The sequence below is a fragment of the Canis lupus genome, chromosome 7 (genome assembly GCF_011100685.1).
Source record: "Canis lupus familiaris isolate Mischka breed German Shepherd chromosome 7, alternate assembly UU_Cfam_GSD_1.0, whole genome shotgun sequence".
Taxonomy (NCBI): Eukaryota; Metazoa; Chordata; class Mammalia; order Carnivora; family Canidae; genus Canis; species Canis lupus.
Window position 1 is genome coordinate 43,353,174 of NC_049228.1, and position 17,386 is coordinate 43,370,559.

A 17,386-nucleotide genomic window follows, 5' to 3' on the forward strand; every position below is an offset into this window, starting at 1 on the left:
ATGTCTATCATAAATAAATAAATATTTTAAATAAATAAATAAATAAAATCTTTGAAAACCCCATATATATATATTAGTATTTATGTGTATTTACTGTATATATTAGTATATATAATATATATACACCATGTATGTATATATTAGTATACATATATATTGGAAAGCATACCTTCCTTTCTCCAATACTTTAGTCAGAAAATAAGCTCTAGTATTGGGGACACCTGGGTGGCTCAGCGGTTGAGCGTCTGCCTTCTGCTCAGTGTGATCCTGGAGTCCCGGGATCGAGTCCCACATTGGGCTTCCCGCGGGGAGCCTGCTTCTCCCTCTGCCTGTGTCTCGGCCTCTCTCTGTGTCTCATGAATAAATAAATAAAATCTTAAAAAAAAAAAGAGTCCCATGGCCCCTTGGGCTGAGCCAGCCAGGTGGCACTTTTTCAACTTTTTTCTGCTTCTTATGAATAAAATGACAGCTTACATTTATCCAGAGCTTGCTACATACCTGGCATCATTGCAATACTACATGTTTTATTTCATTTACACCCTTGATTTTAATATTATCTTCCCCACTTCACAGATAATGAAACTAAGGCATAGAAAAGTTGAAGAATTTATAGAGATCAGGACATCTGGGGTGGTTCAGCGGTTGAGCCTTTGCCTTCAGCTCGGGGTGTGATCCTGGAGCTCTGGGATTGAGTCCCACATGGGGTTCCTTGCATGGAGCTTGCTTCTCCTGTCTCTGCTCTCTGTCTCTCATGAATAAATAAACAAAATCTAAAAAAATAATAATTTGTAGAGGTCATATGGTTTAGGAAATGTAGGACTGAATTATGTCCCTGCAAATTAATATGTTGAAGCCCCAATGTGCTGGTGTTTGGAAACCAGACCTCAGGAAGGTAATTATATTTAACTGAGGTCCTGAGGGTAGGGCCCTTCTGATGGGATTAGCACCCCTATAAAAGGACCACCCCTTCCTCCACAACAAGTACAAATAAAGGGGTCTTGTGATCTTAGGCACCAGGATGGTGATGACTGCCAAAAGAAGAGGCCTCAGAATGAAACCTACATTGCCAGTACCCTGATCTTACACTTCCTAGCCTCCAGAACGGTGAAATAAATTTCTGTTTAAGCCACCAAGTCTACAGTTTTGTTGTAATAGCTCAAAGCAGACTAATATAGCCAGGATATGAACCCCAGGAGTCCCAGGGCAAGCACATTTGACCCCTACATCACACTGCCATTTTGTTAATACAAAGTAAAAAAAGTGGGGATCCCTGTGTGGCTCAGCTGTTTAGTGTCTGCGTTTGGCTCAGGGCGTGATCCTGGAGTCCCGGGATTGAGGCCTGCATCGGGCTCCCTGCGTGGAACCTGCTTCTCCCTCTGCCTATGTCTCTCTCTGTGTCTCTCATGAATAAATAAATAAAATCTTAAAAAAAAAAAAAAAAAAAGTAAAAGAAGTGGAGTGGGGATTTGGAAAATTCTAACTTATAATTCTATTGTTTTTTTAAAAATGTACTAAAGGGGCAGCTGGGTGGCAGAGTCAGTTAAGTGTTTGCCCTCAGCTCAGGTCATGATCCCAAGGTCCTGGGATCAAACCCCCCCCATACATCGTGTCAGGCTCCTTGCTCATCAGGTAGCCTGCTTCTCCTGCCTCTGCCCCTCCTCTGCTTGCACGCACTCTATCTCTCTCTGTGTCAAAAAAATAAATCTTAAACAAAAAAAAACTAAAGTAAGTATATATTACTTTTAAGTAACAACAACAACAAAAAACAATAGGGTCAAGAACAAAAGAACAGGGGCGGTCCAGGTGGCTCTGCAGTTTAGAGCCGCCTTCAGCCCAGGGCCTGATCCTGGAGACTAGGATCGAGTCCTGCATCAGGCTCCCTGCATGTGTCTGCCTCTCTTTGTCTCTGTGTGTCTCTCATGAATAAATAAATAAAATTTTTTTAAAAAAGGAAAAAGAACAGAGTTATGGGTAAACAAAAGCATTTTTACTGTAATAAACTCCAAAAAATTGATGGCACTGTCAAAAAAATTCAGAGATGACTGGGTGGCATGGTTGAGCCTCAGTTGAGCCTCTGACTCTTGGTTTCCGCTCAGGTTGTGATCTCAGAGTCGTGAGCTCCCATCCTGCATTGGACTTTGTCCCTCTCTCCCTCTGCTTCTTCCCCTTACCCTAAATAAATAAATAAATAAATAAATAAATAAATAAATAAATAAAATCTTTAAGACAGATAAAAGATAAAAAAATACACATGAACCCTCTTTTTTCTCGTCTACCCCATCCATCCAGTCTCACTTCTGCATCATCAGTGTCACCAATTTGTTGTATATCCTCTACTTTTTCAAATGTGTATAAACAGGGCAGCCCTGGTGGCACAGCGGTTTAGTGCCGCCTGCAGCCTGGGGTGTGATCCTGGGGACCCTGGATTGAGTCCCACATCGGGCTCCCTGCATGGAGCCTGCTTCTCCCTCTGCCTGTTCCTCTGCCCCTCTCTCTCTCTCTGTGTCTCTATGAATAAATAAATAAAACCTTAAAAAAATGTGTATAAATAGATAATCACATACCCACATTTTATTTCTTTACTTGATTGTGATGAAGTTTTGGAATATAGGTGAGGTCCGGAGCCAACCACCAATAAAGAATTCTTGAGATGTTTTTGGTGCAAAATGGTGGTTTTATTAAAGCCCTGGGATGGGACCCATGGGCAGTAAAAGCTGCTGCCCCGGGGCCTGTGAGGGGTGGCTGATTACATACCTAGGAGTTGGGAGGGGTTTGGCGATAGCGTACTCTCTGAGGAATTTTGGAAGCAAAGTTTCCAGGACCTTGAGGGGGCTAGCTGTGGTTGGGGAAAGGTCACTTATTACCGTCTAATAAACGCTGAGTCATGAGACCCTTCAGATGGATATGGGTGGGCCATGTGCTTGGCGGATGACTGCCAACATGTATCTTGGGGGGTAGAGATAAAGGACATTTCTGAAGGAATTTTTATATGTTAAGGTAGACTTCCAGCCTCCTGGGGGTCGGGCTAAGATTGCCTTTGCCCTTAGCAAAGTATTAACATAGAGGCAGTGGAGTCCACAGAGGAATGTCACTCTCCTTGTTTCAAGGACTTGTCAATGTGCTGTCCCAGGCTTGTGCTTTGTCCTTAGCTAATCCTCATCAACTGTTTTTGTTTGGTTTCTAACAAAAATGACATCACGTTCTAGAAATTTTGCTTTTAAAAATTAATATATCCTGAAAAAGAAAATACATCCTGGCCATTTTTTTTCCAAATCAAAACATAGAGATCTACTTCACTCTATTTAATGACCTCATAAAATTCTCCTCATATCTGAAGAACTTTAGTTCTTCCCTTATCCTCCCCACCACACACCCCAGTTGATTTCCAGAACAAAAGACCTTCCATTTGTCAGAGAGAAGAAACTCGAGCAGGGAGAGCTGCAGGCAGAGGAAGAGGGAGAAGTAGGCTCCCCTGCTGAGCAGGGAGCCCAATTTGGGACTACATCCCATGAGCCAAGGATCATGACCTGAGCCAAAGGCAGATGGTTCGCCAACTGAGCCATCCAGGTGCCCCAGTTTTTCTTGATTTTCTAAGGCCTAATTATTTGATTCATATAAAAGACAAGTATGGTGCCCCCACCCCCTCAAAAGAAAAAAATCCCTGGCTCTTTGTAACTTCAATTGCCTTCTCCCTCTGCCTCTGCCTGCCGCTCTCCCTACTTGTGTTTCCTCTCTCTCTGTTAAATAAATAAGATCTCTTTTTAAAAAAATTCATGAAGGGGATCCCTGGGTGGCTCAATGGTTTAGCGCCTGCCTTTGGCCCAGGGCGCGATCCTGGAGTCCCGGGATCGAGTCCCGGGATCGAGTCCCACGTCGGGCTCCCGGCAGGGAGCCCGCCTCTCCCTCTGCCTGTGTCTCTGCCTCTCTCTCTATCTCTCTCATGAATAAATAAATTAATTAATTTAAAAAAATAAAAAAAAATAAAAAAATTCATGAAGTTGGATAGGCAAAGATTTCTCAAATAGATACAGAAATCATAATGGAATGATGGAATTCATTAAAATTAAGAACTATCCATTAAAAGACCATTAAGGTAAAACACAAGCCATGGACTAGGAGAAAATATTTGTAGCGCATATATCTGACAAAGTACTGGTATCAGAAGATAAATGTGTATCTAGAGTTAGATAGATATAGATATATAAAAGACAAAAGACAACCTGGGCAGCCCAAGTGGCTCAGCGGTTTAGCGCCACCTTTGGCCCAGGGTCAGATCCCAGAGACCCAGGATCCAGTCCTATGTTGGGCTCCCTGCAGGGAGTCTGCTTCTCCCTCTGCCTGTGTCTTTGCCTCTTTCTCTCTGTGTGTCTCTCATGAATAAATAAACAATTCTTTTTAGGATTTTATTTATTTATTCATGAGAGACACAGAGAGAGGCTGAGACATAGGCAGAGGGAGAAGCAGACTCCCTGCGGGGAGACCGACGTGGGACTCTGGGACTCGATCCTGTGACTCTGGAATCACACCCTGAGACAAAGGCAGACGCCCAACCGCTGAGCCACCCAGGTGTCCCAAATAAATAAAATCTTAAAAAAAAAAAGACAACTCATTTGAAAAAAGTCCACAAACGACTTGAGTTGGCATTTCACAAAAGAGGACATCACATGATTAATAAACATATGAAAAGAGTGTCAACATTATCAATTATTAGGGTAATTAAAATTACAAAGAGATACTGGAAATTCTAGAGCAATTAAAAGGCATTGAGGGACGCCTGGGTGGCTCAGCAGTCCCACATAGGGCTCCCTTCATGGAGCCTGCTTCTCTCTCTGCCTGTGTCTCTGCCTTTCTCTCTGTGTCTCTCATGAATAAATAAATAAAATCTTTTAAAAAAAAAAAGAGAGAGAAAAGAAAAGGCAATTTCTAGGAAAGCCCAGGTGTGGAAGGTGAATGTGCTGAAAAAAACTACGAATGAGAATGTTTCTGCAACCCAGAGATGGAAGTAATTCAGTGGCTGGCCAAACTCAAGTACCAGTTCAACTTTTACCCAGAAATGTTTGGTCTGGCTATTAGTCTTTTGGGCAAGTTTTTGGTTACTGTAAAGGCTCACACAAAGTACCTGAGTCCTACTGCTGTCAGCTGCAGAGACCATGGAGCAGAGGGAGGGCTCCAGACATAGTGTTGCGAGAGGAACGTGCTGCCCTGTGGACCTCTGCAGCCAGGTTCTGTCCTGGAGCCTCAGGTTACCTTCAAGTGAAAAGTAAGGCAGGCTGCTCTGAGAATGGACACATGGAAATCCAGGAAAGCTTGAATAAAAGTATAGACCTCATCAGGGGGCCTGGCTTGGCTTGGTCAGGTCATTGTTCCAGGGTCCCAGGATGCAGCTCTGCATTAAGCTGCCAGCTCAGCAGGGAGTCTGCTTCTGCCTCTGCCCTTCTCCTTGTTTGTGCTTTCTCTCTCTCTCTCTCTCTTTTTTTTTTTTTTAAAGATTTTATTTATTTATTCATGAGAAACAGAGAGAAAGAGGCAGAGACACAGGCAGAGGGAGTAGCAGGCTCCCGGCAGGGAGCCCGATATGGGACCCATCCAAGGTCTCCAGGATCACACCTTGGGCGGAAGGCAGACGCCCAACCACTGAGCCACCTGGGCTGCCCCTCTCTCTCTTTCTCAATCTCTCTCGTTCTCAAATAAATAATAAAAATCTTTAAATAAACAAACAAACAAACAAATAAATAAATAAGGGGCCTAGCTGCTTCAGTCTGTAGAGCATGTGACTTGTGATCCTGGGGTCATGAGGTTAAGCTGCATGTTGGGCATAGAGCTTATTTTATTTTATTTTATTTTATTTTATTTTATTTTTTTATTTTTATTTTTTTTAAGATTTTATTTATATATTCATGAGAGACACAGAGCAAGAGAGAGGCAGAGGCACAGGCAGAGGGAGAAGCAGGCTCCATGCAGGGAGCCCGACTTGGGACCCGATCCGGATCCCGGGTCTCCAGGATCACAACCTGGGCCAAAGGTGGCGCTAAAGGCCAGCCCCGGTGGCTCAGCGGTTTAGCGCCCCCTTCGGCCCAGGGCCTGATCCTTGAGACCCAGAATCGAGTCCCTCTTCGGGCTCCCTGCACGGAGCCTGCTTCTCCCTCTGCCTGTGTCTCTGCCTCTTTCTCTCTCTTTCTGTGTCTCTAATAAATAAATAAAATCTTAAAAAAAAAAAAAAGGTGGCGCTAAACCACTGAGCCACCCCGGCTGCCTGAGCTTATTTTAAAAATAAATAAATAAGCCTTTAAAAATCTTTAAGAAGAAGATACCAACAGCCTTTTTTGCAGAAATGGAAGAGCCAATCCACAAATTCACCAGAACCAAAAGGGACTCTAAATGGCCAAAATAATCTTTAAAAAAGAAGAGCAGAAGTGCCTGGGTGGCTCAGTTGGTGAAACATCTACCTTCAGCTCAGGTCATGATCCCGGAATCCTGGGATCAAGCCCACATCAGGCGCCCTGCTCAGCGGGGAGCATGCTTCTCCCTCTGCCTGATGCTCCCATGGCTTGTGCTCCTCTCTGTCAAAAGAAAATCTTAAAAAAAAAAAAAGAAAAAGAAAAAGAAAAAGAAGAGCAAAGTCAGGTGACTCATACTTCCCAATTTCAAATTTTACTATAATAAGCTACAATAATGGAATGATGTTGTCCTGGCAGAAAGATATACATATATATCAATGAAATAAAACTAAGAGTCCAGGGGCCATGGTTCAGTTAGTTACATATCCGACTCTTGATTTCACCTCAGGTCATTATCTCAGGGTTGTGGGATTGAGCCCTGTGTTGGGCTCTACACTGTGTGAGGCAACTGTTTGGGATTCTTTCTCCCTCTCCCTCTACCCCTCCCCTTGCTTGCATTCTAAATAAATAAAAATATATTTTTTAAATTTTTATTTATTTATGATAGTCACAGAGAGAGAGAGAGAGAGAGGCAGAGCCATAGGCAGAGGGAGAAGCAGGCCCCATGCACCGGGAGCCTGACGTGGGATTCAATCCCGGGTCTCCAGGATCGAGCCCTGGGCTAAAGGCAGGTGCTAAACCGCTGCACCACCCAGGGATCCCAATAAAAATCTTTAAAAAAATAAAATAGGGATCCCTGGGTGGCGTAGCGGTTTAGCGCCTGCCCTTGGCCCAGGGCGCGATCCTGAAGACCCGGGATCAAATCCCACGTCGGGCATGGAGCCTGCTTCTCCCTCTGTCTCTGCCTCTCTCTCTCTCTCTGTGTGTGTGACTATCATAAATAAATTAAAATTAAAAAAAAATAAGAAAAAAAAAATAAAATAAAGGGATCCCTGAGTGGCTCGGCGGTTGAGTGTCTGCCTTTAGCTCAGGGTGTGATCCTGGAGTTCCGGGATTTAGTCCCACATTGGGCTCCCTGCATGGAGACTGCTTCTCCCTCTGCCTATGTCTCTGCCTCTATGTGTCTCTCATGAATAAATAAATAAATAATGTTAAAATAAAATAAAATTGAGAATCCAGAAATAAAATAAATCTATAGACAATTGTGATGCCTGGCTGCCTCAGCCAGTAAAGCACGTGACTCTTGATCTTGGAGTCATGATTTTAAGACCCACATTGGTCATAAAGCTTACATAAAAATTTTTTTTTAAAAGATCTTATTTACTTATTCATGAGAGACACACAGAGAGAAGCAGAGACATAGGCAGAGGGAGAAGCAGGCTCCCTGCAGGGAGCCCAATAGGGGACTTGATCCCAGGACCCTAGGATCATGACCTGAGCCAAAGACAATCACTCAACCACAGCCACACAGGCATCCCCTCAAAAATTTTTTTAAAGTTTTTTAAAAAGATTTTATTTATTTATTAATGAGAGACAGAGAGAGAGACACAGACAGACAGACAGAGGGAGAAGCAGGCTCCATGGAAGGAGCCCACCAAAAAAATTTTTTTAATTATTTATTTATTTATTCATGAGTGACAGAGAGAGAGAGAGAGGTAGAGACACAGGCAGAGGGAGAAGCAGGCTCCATGCAGGGAGCCTGATGCGGGACTCTATCCCAGGACTCCAGGACCACAGCCTGGGCCAAAGGCAGGCACTAAACCACTGAGCCACCCAGGCATCCTTCGCCAATTTTTTTTTTTAATTTTTATTTATGATAGTCACACACAGAGAGAGAGAGAGAGGCAGAGACATAGGCAGAGGGAGAAGCAGGCTCCATGCACCGGGAGCCCGACGTGGGATTCGATCCCGGGTCTCCAGGATCACGCCCTGGGCCAAAGGCAGGCGCTAAACTGGTGCGCCACCCAGGGATCCCCCTCGCCTGAATTTTTTTAAATGGAGGGCAGAAAACTTCAATAGACATTAGTCCAAAGAATATACACACATGACCAACAAGGACAGGAAAAGGTTCTAAACATTGTTAGTCATTAGGGAAATACATGCTACAATATAGATGAACCTTGAAAACACAATACACAAAAAGACAATGTATGATCCTGCTTACGTGAAATACAGGTTACCAGGGGCTGGGAAATGTGGGAATGGCAGGTTGTTGTGTGATGGTCATAGAGCTCCTATTTGAAATGATGAAAAAGTTTTGGAAATAGTGGTGCTGATTGCATAAGATTGTGAATATGACTAATCCCACGGATTTACAGACTTAAAAATGGTTTAAATATCAAATTTTGTGTTATGTGTATTTTACCACAGTAAAAAATAATTTTTAAAAACTATAATGAGGGACACCTGGGTGGCTCAGTGGCTGAGCATCTGCCTTCAGCCCAGGGCGTGATCCTGGAGACCCAGGATTGAGTCCCACAAGGGGGTTCCCTGCATGGAGTCTGCTTCTCTCTCTGCCTCTGTCTCCGCCTCTCTCTGTCTGTGTCTCTCATGAATAAATAAATAAAATATTTAAAAAAATAACTAAATAAAGAACTATAATGAAGGGCAACTGAGTGGCTCAGTCAGTTAAGCGTTGGACTCTTGATTTCAGCTCAGGTCATGATCTCAGCGTAGTGAGATGGAGTCTATGTCTGGATCATTCTCTAGGCATGGAGCCTGCTAAGATTCTCTCTCTCCTTCTGCCCCTCTTAATCTCTAATAAAAAGTAAATAAAATATTTTAGGGACTCCTGGGTGGCTCAGTGGTTGAGCATTTGCCTTTGGCTCAGGGCATGATTCCGGGTCCTGGGATCGATTCCCACATGGGTTCGCCACGGGGAACCTGCTTCTCCCTCTGCCTACATCTCTGCCTCTCTCTCTGTATGTCTCTCATGAATAAACAAATAAAATCTTAAAAATAAATAAAATATTTTTATTTTTTATTTATTTTTTTTTTTAAATTTTTATTTATTTATGATAGTCACACAGAGAGAGAGAGAGAGGCGCAGAGACACAGGCGGAGGGAGAAGCAGGCTCCATGCACCGGGAGCCCGACGTGGGATTCGATCCCGGGTCTCCAGGATCGCGCCCTGGGCCAAAGGCAGGCGCCAAACCGTTGCGCCACCCAGGGATCCCAATAAAATATTTTTAAAGTAAATAAAATCTTTCAGAAATAAAATAGCTACAATGAAAAGAAAAATCCTTGGGCTGCCTGGGTGGCTCAGCAGTTTAGTGCTGCCCTCAGCCCAGGGCCTGATCCTGGAGACCTGGGATCCAGTCCCACATCAGGCTCCCTGCATGAAGCCTGGTTCTCCCTCTGCCTGTGTCTCTGCCTCTGTCTCTCATGAATAAACAAATAAAATCTTTAAAAAACAAAACAAAACAAAAAACAAACCCAAAGACCACAGCTCAGTGCATAATGTGATCTGGAACGGTATCTTGAACTGAAAAAAAAAAAGTATTTGTATAATGTACATTATTGGAACAACTGGAAATTGAAAATTTTGCATACATACTATAGATAAGAGCAAGTTTCCTAATTTTGACAAATAGTGGTTACATAAGAGAGTGTCCTTGTTCTTTAGAATTATATATATATTATATATAATATTTATGCATACATAAAAGTAATATGTAAATATATATATTTACACAACATATAAAACCTTAACCATTTGTATTACACATAGAGAGATTGTATAATCATACAGAGAGACAAAAAGAGAATGGTACAAAAAAAGTGATAAATGTTAACTGGTAAATCTGGTTAAAGGGAATACAGAGATTCTTAGTAATCCTTTCTTTTTCATTTCTTTTCTTATTTCTAAGTAGGCTCCATGCCCAGTGTGGAATCCAATTTGGGGCTTGAACTCACTACTCTGAGATTGAGACCTGAGCTGAGGTCCAGAGTCAAACACTTTTTTTTAAGATTTTTGTTGATTTATTCATAGAGACACAGAGAGAGAGAGAGAGAGAGAAAGAGAGAGAGAAGCAGGCTCCATACAGGAAGCCAGATGTGGGACTCGATTCCGGGTCTCCAGGATCACACCCCAGGCTGCAGGTGGTACTAAACCGCTAAGCCACCCAGGCTGCCCCCAGAGTCAAACACTTACTTAACTGATGGAGTCACCCAGGTGTCCCTCTTTTTTCTTTTTTTAGTACTTTGCAACATTTTTGTAAGTTTGAAATGTATTAAAATTTTTAGGTGTGCCTGGGTGGCTCAGTGGTTGAGTGTCTGCCTTTAGCCCAGGGCGTGATCCTGGAGCCCCAGGATGGAGTCCCACGTCGGGTTCCCTGCCTGGAGCCTGCTTCTCTCTCTGCCTGTGTCTCTGCCGCTCTCTCTCTCTCTCTCTCTCTCTCTCTGTATCTCTCATGAATGAATAAGTAAAATATTTTTTAAAAAGTTTTTTGTTTTTACTTTTTTAAATATTTATTTATTTATTTATTTATTTATTTAAGATTTTATTTAGGGAGTTAGTGACACTCAAGCATTGCTGGTGGATGTGCAAGTTGGTAAACCTCATATGGGGGCAGTTGGAATACATATAAAAATGACAAACACATCTATCCTTTGACACAGCAATCCCACTTCTAGAAGTCTGTCTTGCAAATGGATATACCACATGGAACATGATAGAGAGCTGACGTTATACATTAAGTATGAGCTTAAACATTGCAGCATTGTGTATCACAGCAGCAAGCTAAAGACATGTCAGAGTCCATCAGCCTGTTAATAGACTATGACATATCCATAAAATTGATACTATGCAGCTACAGGAAGAATAAGGCAGCTCTTTCCAAACTAATATGGAAGGACTTCCAAGATATATTATTATTTTTTTCCAAGACATATTATTAAGTGAGTTAAGCAAGTGAGCTTATCTTTTGTGTAAGAAGGGAAAGAGGAAAATATACAGCGGTATGCACTTATATTCCCATTAAAAAGGCCTGGAAGGACCAAGAAGTTAATTAAAGTGTTCACTCACAGGTATGTGGACATAGATGGTAACAGGGCAGACGTGAGCGAAACTTTTCACTTTATATCTTTACATATATATTTATTTTCAAACTGTGGAAATGCTGATTTTATAAGTAAACTGACTTATTTTAATTAATTTTTGACTGCCCTAGAGAAAGACATGTTTATTCTCCTCTGTAAGCACCTAAACTGGTTTATTTTCAGAGAGACCGACCTGAGGTCCCTGGGAGCTGGATCCTGGGGAATTTGGGAGATCTCAGTGCAAAGGGATGGAGATAGACATAGCTTCAGCAAGGAGCTGACACAGAGTAGGCTTCAGAGTCACTCACTTGCTCTGTTTTCGGGCCCCTGGGGGAGGGCCTCTGGGGGTGGGAAGCAGGCTACTCACCCAGCATGCTCACAAGTGTTTGCAAAATTTGCAAAAGTGAGATATTTTAACTGCAATTCACAAAGACTGTTCTTTTTAATTTTTTAAAAACCCAATTTATTATTATTATTTTTGAAGATTTTATTTATTTTTTCATGAGAGAAAGAGAGAGAGAGAGAGGCAGAGACACAGGCAGAAGGAGAAGCAGGCTCCATGCAGGGAGCCAATGTGGGACTTGATCCCAGGACTCTGGGATCACAGCCTGAGCCAAAGGCAGACGCTCAACCGCTGAGCCACCCAGGCTTCCTTTTTTTTCTTTTCAATTTTTTTAATCTTTAAAAAAAATTTTTTTTTAGATCTTTATTCTCTGTGCCCAGTGTGGGGCTCAAACTTACAACCCTGAGGTCAAGAGTCAAGTACTCTCCAGACTAAGCCAGTGTAATTTATTTTTGCATTCTAATTAAATATTTATTTTGTACCTAATTTTGTATTATTTATATATATATATTTTTTTATATATTTTTAAAAAGAGTTCATTTCTTTATTTCAGAGAGAGGAAGAGAGAGCATGAGTGGTGGAGAGGGGCAGAGAGGGGGAGAAATAGACTCCCCACGGGGCAGAGCTCAACACAGGGCTCCATCCCAGGACCCTGGGATCATTACCTGAGCTGAAGGCAGATGCTTCACCTACCTAGCCACCAGGCGCACTGTCCAGTGGTGTATTTATTTATTTATTTTAAAGATTTTATTTATTTATTTATTCATGAGAGACACAAAGAGAGAGGCAGAGACATAGGCAGAGAAAGATGCAGGCTCCATGCAAGGAGCCTGATGTGGGACTGGATCATGGGACTCCAGGATCATACCGTGGGTGGAAGGGAGGTGCTCAACCGCTTAGCCACCCAGGTATTCCCCAGTGGTGTTTTTAAATAGAAATATTGTGCTCTATGTGACATAACTCTCTTCTTCCCCATTTCCTGTATGAAAATTTTAGAAAAATGGGTATTTTTCTCTCTAAAATTTTACACAAAATAGGGTGAGATTTAGATTAAGAGCAGCAAGGTGGGGTGCCTGGGTGGCTCAGAGGTTTGAGCACCTGCCTTTGGCTCAGGGCATATCCCAGGTCTGGGGATTGAGTCCCGCATCGGGCTCCCTTGTATGGAGCTTGCTTCTCCCTCTGCCTGTGTCTCTGCTTCTCTCTCTCTCTCTGTGCCTCTCTTGAATAAATAAATAAAAATCTTAAAAAAAAAAAAAACAGCAGCAAGGTGAGGGGCGCCTGGGTGGTTTGGCGATTAAGCATCTGCCTCTGGCTCATGGTGTGGTCCTACAGTCCCAGGATGGAGTCCTACATGGGGCTCCCCCCGTGGAGAGCCTGCTCTTCCTCTGTTTATGTCTCTGTCTCTCTCTCTCTGTCTCTCATGGGTAAATAAATAAAATCTTTTTTTTTTTTTTTTTTAATTTTTATTTATTTATGATAGTCACAGAGAGAGAGGGGCACAGAGACATAGGCAGAGGGAGAAGCAGGCTCCATGCACCGGGAGCCTGATGTGGGATTCGATCCCGGGTCTCCAGGATCGCGCCCTGGGCCAAAGGCAGGCGCCAAACCGCTGCGCCACCCAGGGATCCAATAAATAAAATCTTAAAAAAAAAAAAAAGGCAGCAAGGTGAGAAAAACCTGTGGGGTTGGAGGGAGGGGTTGTGGGTGGCCACAGGTTCTGTGATAGCCCATTGTGTGACACAGGCAGGGAGGTGACTGCTGCCTGCTTTCTGCACTCCTCAGACTATACCTGAATGATTCTGCTCCAGCCCAGGAGGCAGGTTGTCACAGGGATGTTGGCAATGGAGGGTGACCATGGGAGCTCACCCAGAATGGTAAAGAGTTTGGAGTCAGATCTGGAGAAATCTCTAAAGAAAACTAGTGAAATTTTGTTCTAAGACTCTAGTAGGAGGGGGCGGGCACGGTGGTTGGAAAAGAGGTAGGAAGGGCAGTGCTAGGACCAGGGAGAGAGGTGAGAGGCAGATTGCCTTTTTTATAAATGTAGAGTTTGTATTAAATACCACCATCAAACAACTTAACATTAACATTGGAATGATATTCATCAAACAATGACTACCTTGGACGCCTGGGTGGCTCAGAGGTTTAGCGTCTGCCTTTGGCCCAGGGTATGATTCTGGAGACCCGGTCGAGTCCCACGTCGGGCTCCCTGCATGGAGCTTGCTTCACCCTCTGCCTGTGTCTTTGCCTCTCTCTCTCTTTCTCTGCATCTCTCATGAATAAATGAATAAAATCTTAAAAACAGAAACAAAAAAACAATGACTACCTCAATGGCAGGATTTTAAGTGATTTTCATCTCTACTTGTTTATGTAAGTACATGTCATTTCTAGTGGACAATATAGTCATTAATCTTTTTTTTTTTTTTAAGTCTCATTAGATATATCTGGCTTCCAAACTCCCGATTCAGCTACTGAGCTACCTTTACTCTTGCTTCTCTCAACTACCACACAAGCAGATTTAATTCATCCTGAGCTTCACAATTTATATAAAAACTCAGCTCCCTGGCATCTGGGGGTCTCCGTCGGTGAAGCATCTGCTTTTAGCTCAGGTCGTGATCTCAGGGATCCTGAGATTGAGTCCCGAGTGGGGCTGGGAAGCAACTTCTCCCTCTCCTTCTGCCCCTCCCCCAGCTCATGCTCTATTGCAGTTAAATAAAAATCTTTTAAAAAACCTCAAAAACTTAGCTCCAAGCTTGTCAAAACAAAGGACTTCCCAACCCAGCAAAATGCATCTTCCTTAGATGGCAGTTCAAGGGGCAAGACCCCTTGTCCATTAAAAAAAAAAAAAAAAAAAAAAAAAAAAAGGATTCCTTCAAAAGAAATTCTGATAATTAGAGTATCTTCCTTATACTAGTAAGATTATTCTAATTACAGTTGTTCAAAAATAGAATGGTCTTAGTTCCAAGTCCCTGAAAGTTTTCCAATAGAACATGAAAGAAAAACCAGATATTTTAAGAAGGATGCTGACCCGGGATAGGCAGTTGGACTGTGTAACCTCTATTTCTTATTCTCTCACATTTTTATTTTTTTTTTAATTTTTTTTTTTATTTATTTATTAGTCACAGAGAGAGAGAGAGAGAGGCAGAGACATAGGCAGAGGGAGAAGCAGGCTCCATGCACCAGGAGCCCGATGTGGGATTCGATCCCGGGTCTCCAGGATCGCGCCCTGGGCCAAAGGCAGGCGCCAAACCGCTGCGCCACCCAGGGATCCCCTTCTCTCACATTTTTAGATCTTGCCAGTACCTCTCACTAAAGTGTCCAATTATGTGCTGCATTTCATTTCCAAATATTCTTTGAACATTAAGAACCCCTTACACCCACCACTGTGGTTTGCATAATGTAGACTCTTCATAACACTAACAAAGACTTAACTAGTTTGGATCACCTGCCAGTCAGCCTTTAAGCATGTAACAGGAGGAATTAACTCATGTAATCCTCAACAGCAGCCCATGAGATAGGGTCTTATTACGATCATTCCCGTGTTGAGGATTTTGCCTGGGTTCCATGTATCATGAAGGGACAGGGCTGGGATTTGAATCCAGGCAGGCTGTCTCCAAGTTAGCCTCCTAATCAACATGATGATGCCTCTCACTTGACAGAGGTTTGAAATTGCTGCAGTTCTGAATACGGAGATCTATGTGGTATTTTGGCCTGGTTCTAGCCTGCTGTGAGTATGGTGGGCTGAGATAAGAAAGCTGACCTGATCACAGGACTTATCAACAGCCAAAGTATGCCATATGCAGTCCACATCTGAAAGCCAAAGGCAGAGTAGTAGTGGGATAGTTGCATCCTGTCCAGAAGGGGCATCACAGTGACTGACAGGTGTACAGACTCTGGAATCTCTGTTTGCTGTAGACAGGTTCTTAAAGGGCAAGCAGCCCACTCACTCACTGGTGCCACCTGTGTGATAGGGACCTGGGTGAGTGGGGTTTCTACCTATCTGGAACCCCTCACTGACCTGAGGTTGGTACTAGCTCTCAGGAGGGTTCCTGATTCCTACCTGCCCTCTTCCTGTGGTCTCACTCACCTCTCAAGCCTCCTTGCCTCTGCCTTGTGCAACACCAAATTCATCAGTATCCCAACCCTTCACCCTGGTGGTAAACACCTCTGCTGGAATCTTACTTTTGTTCCAACTCAATGAGAATAAATCTCCCTGAACAGCATTAGTAATTTTTTTTTGTGGTTAATTAATTTATTTTTATAGTCTTACAACTCCTGCACTTAAAAAATGACTTTCAGCATGCAAAACTGGCCTCCGCAGCTAACTAGATTCCATAGATCCGTCCTGAAAAGTATAAGTCATTAAAAAATATGATTATTACTAAAAGTATTGTTATGACAAGTAAATAATTCAAGGTCTTTGACGTAGAGAAAAGGGGGGGGGGTGATAACTGCCTCCTGCTCCCGCTATTTTATCTTGCAGTCCCCGGGCGCTGGGGCGGGGGCGCTGGGGCGGGGCCCCCCAGCTGCAGCTCGGCTGGACCCTGGCTGGACCCTCCTGCCTGGTCCTGCGTCACGTGGGCGCTGAGCTCACCGCGTGCGAGCCTTTGTCAGCGGCCAGGCTCCGCTGGAGGCCAAGGAGGGCTGTGGTTTTCATTGTGACCCCTCTCCAGGGAAATCCCGTTGGCGCCCCCGGCCTCCCACCACCACGGCCCGCCTGGGTCTCCTCTGCCTCCTGCAGCCCCCCCATCCTACACACCTCCATCCCACCCCCTGCCCCGTCTCCCTCGGCCCCCACCCCCACGCCCAGCCCTGTCTCCCCCAGCCCCTCCGCCCTGCACACCCCCACCTCACGGCCTGCCCCGTCTCCCCCAGCCCCTCCGCCCTGCACACCCCCACCTCACGGCCTGCCCTGTCTCCCCCAGCCCCTCCGCCCTGCACACCCCCACCTCACGGCCTGCCCCGTCTCCCCCAGCCCCTCCGCCCTGCACACCCCCACCTCACGGCCTGCCCCGTCTCCCCCAGCCCCTCCGCCCTGCACACCCCCACCTCACGGCCTGCCCCGTCTCCCCCAGCCCCCCCACCCTGCACACCCCCACCCCCACGGCCTGCCCGGTCTACCCTGCCCCAGGGACGCTGGGGAGCCCAGCCACAGCAGCCCCCCCCCCTCCCCCGGAGCGCCCGCGCTGGAGCCGGGCTGCCCCGGAAGGATCTGACCGGCCACTTCCTGACATTGTCTCTCTGGACGCGGTCCGCGGGCGTCCAGCGCTCCAGGCCGGCCCCCTCCCGGCCCCGGCCTCCCGGACGTCCCCGCCCGCCCGGGGCACCGCGTGGTCACCGGGGCGACCGTCCGGCCGGGGCGGGGCCCACCTGGCAGGCCCCGAGGGTGGGCGGGGGACGCAGAGCCGCAGGAGGGGGGCTGGCCCGCCCCACCTGCACGCCCCGGGAAGGGCCTGTCCGCGCTTGATGGATGGCCCGAAGAAATGCCTGGCACTTTCTCTCCCAGCGGGGGAGGTGAGGCTGCGGCCACCTCTCCCCCGCATTCATTCGCATTCCTGCCCGCCTGCTCCGGAAGGGCTGGGGTGGGTGGCCAGAGCAGGAGCAGGGCCAGCCGAGAGTCACTTTGTCTACACTGGCAGGGGATGGAGGGGCCGGTGGCCAATCCACA

General features: G+C 45.1%; 1 long non-coding RNA gene across 1 annotated transcript; it reads right to left on the reverse strand.

The window, feature by feature from the left end:
* Positions 1 to 1,965: 1,965 nt before the first annotated feature.
* LOC102154320 lies at positions 1,966 to 16,474 on the reverse strand. The gene is made up of 3 exons (XR_005362401.1): positions 15,479 to 16,474; positions 5,120 to 5,247; positions 1,966 to 2,172 (listed from the first exon to the last, which is right to left on the reverse strand). It is a non-coding gene; the product is annotated as an uncharacterized LOC102154320 (long non-coding RNA).
* Positions 16,475 to 17,386: the final 912 nt, after the last annotated feature.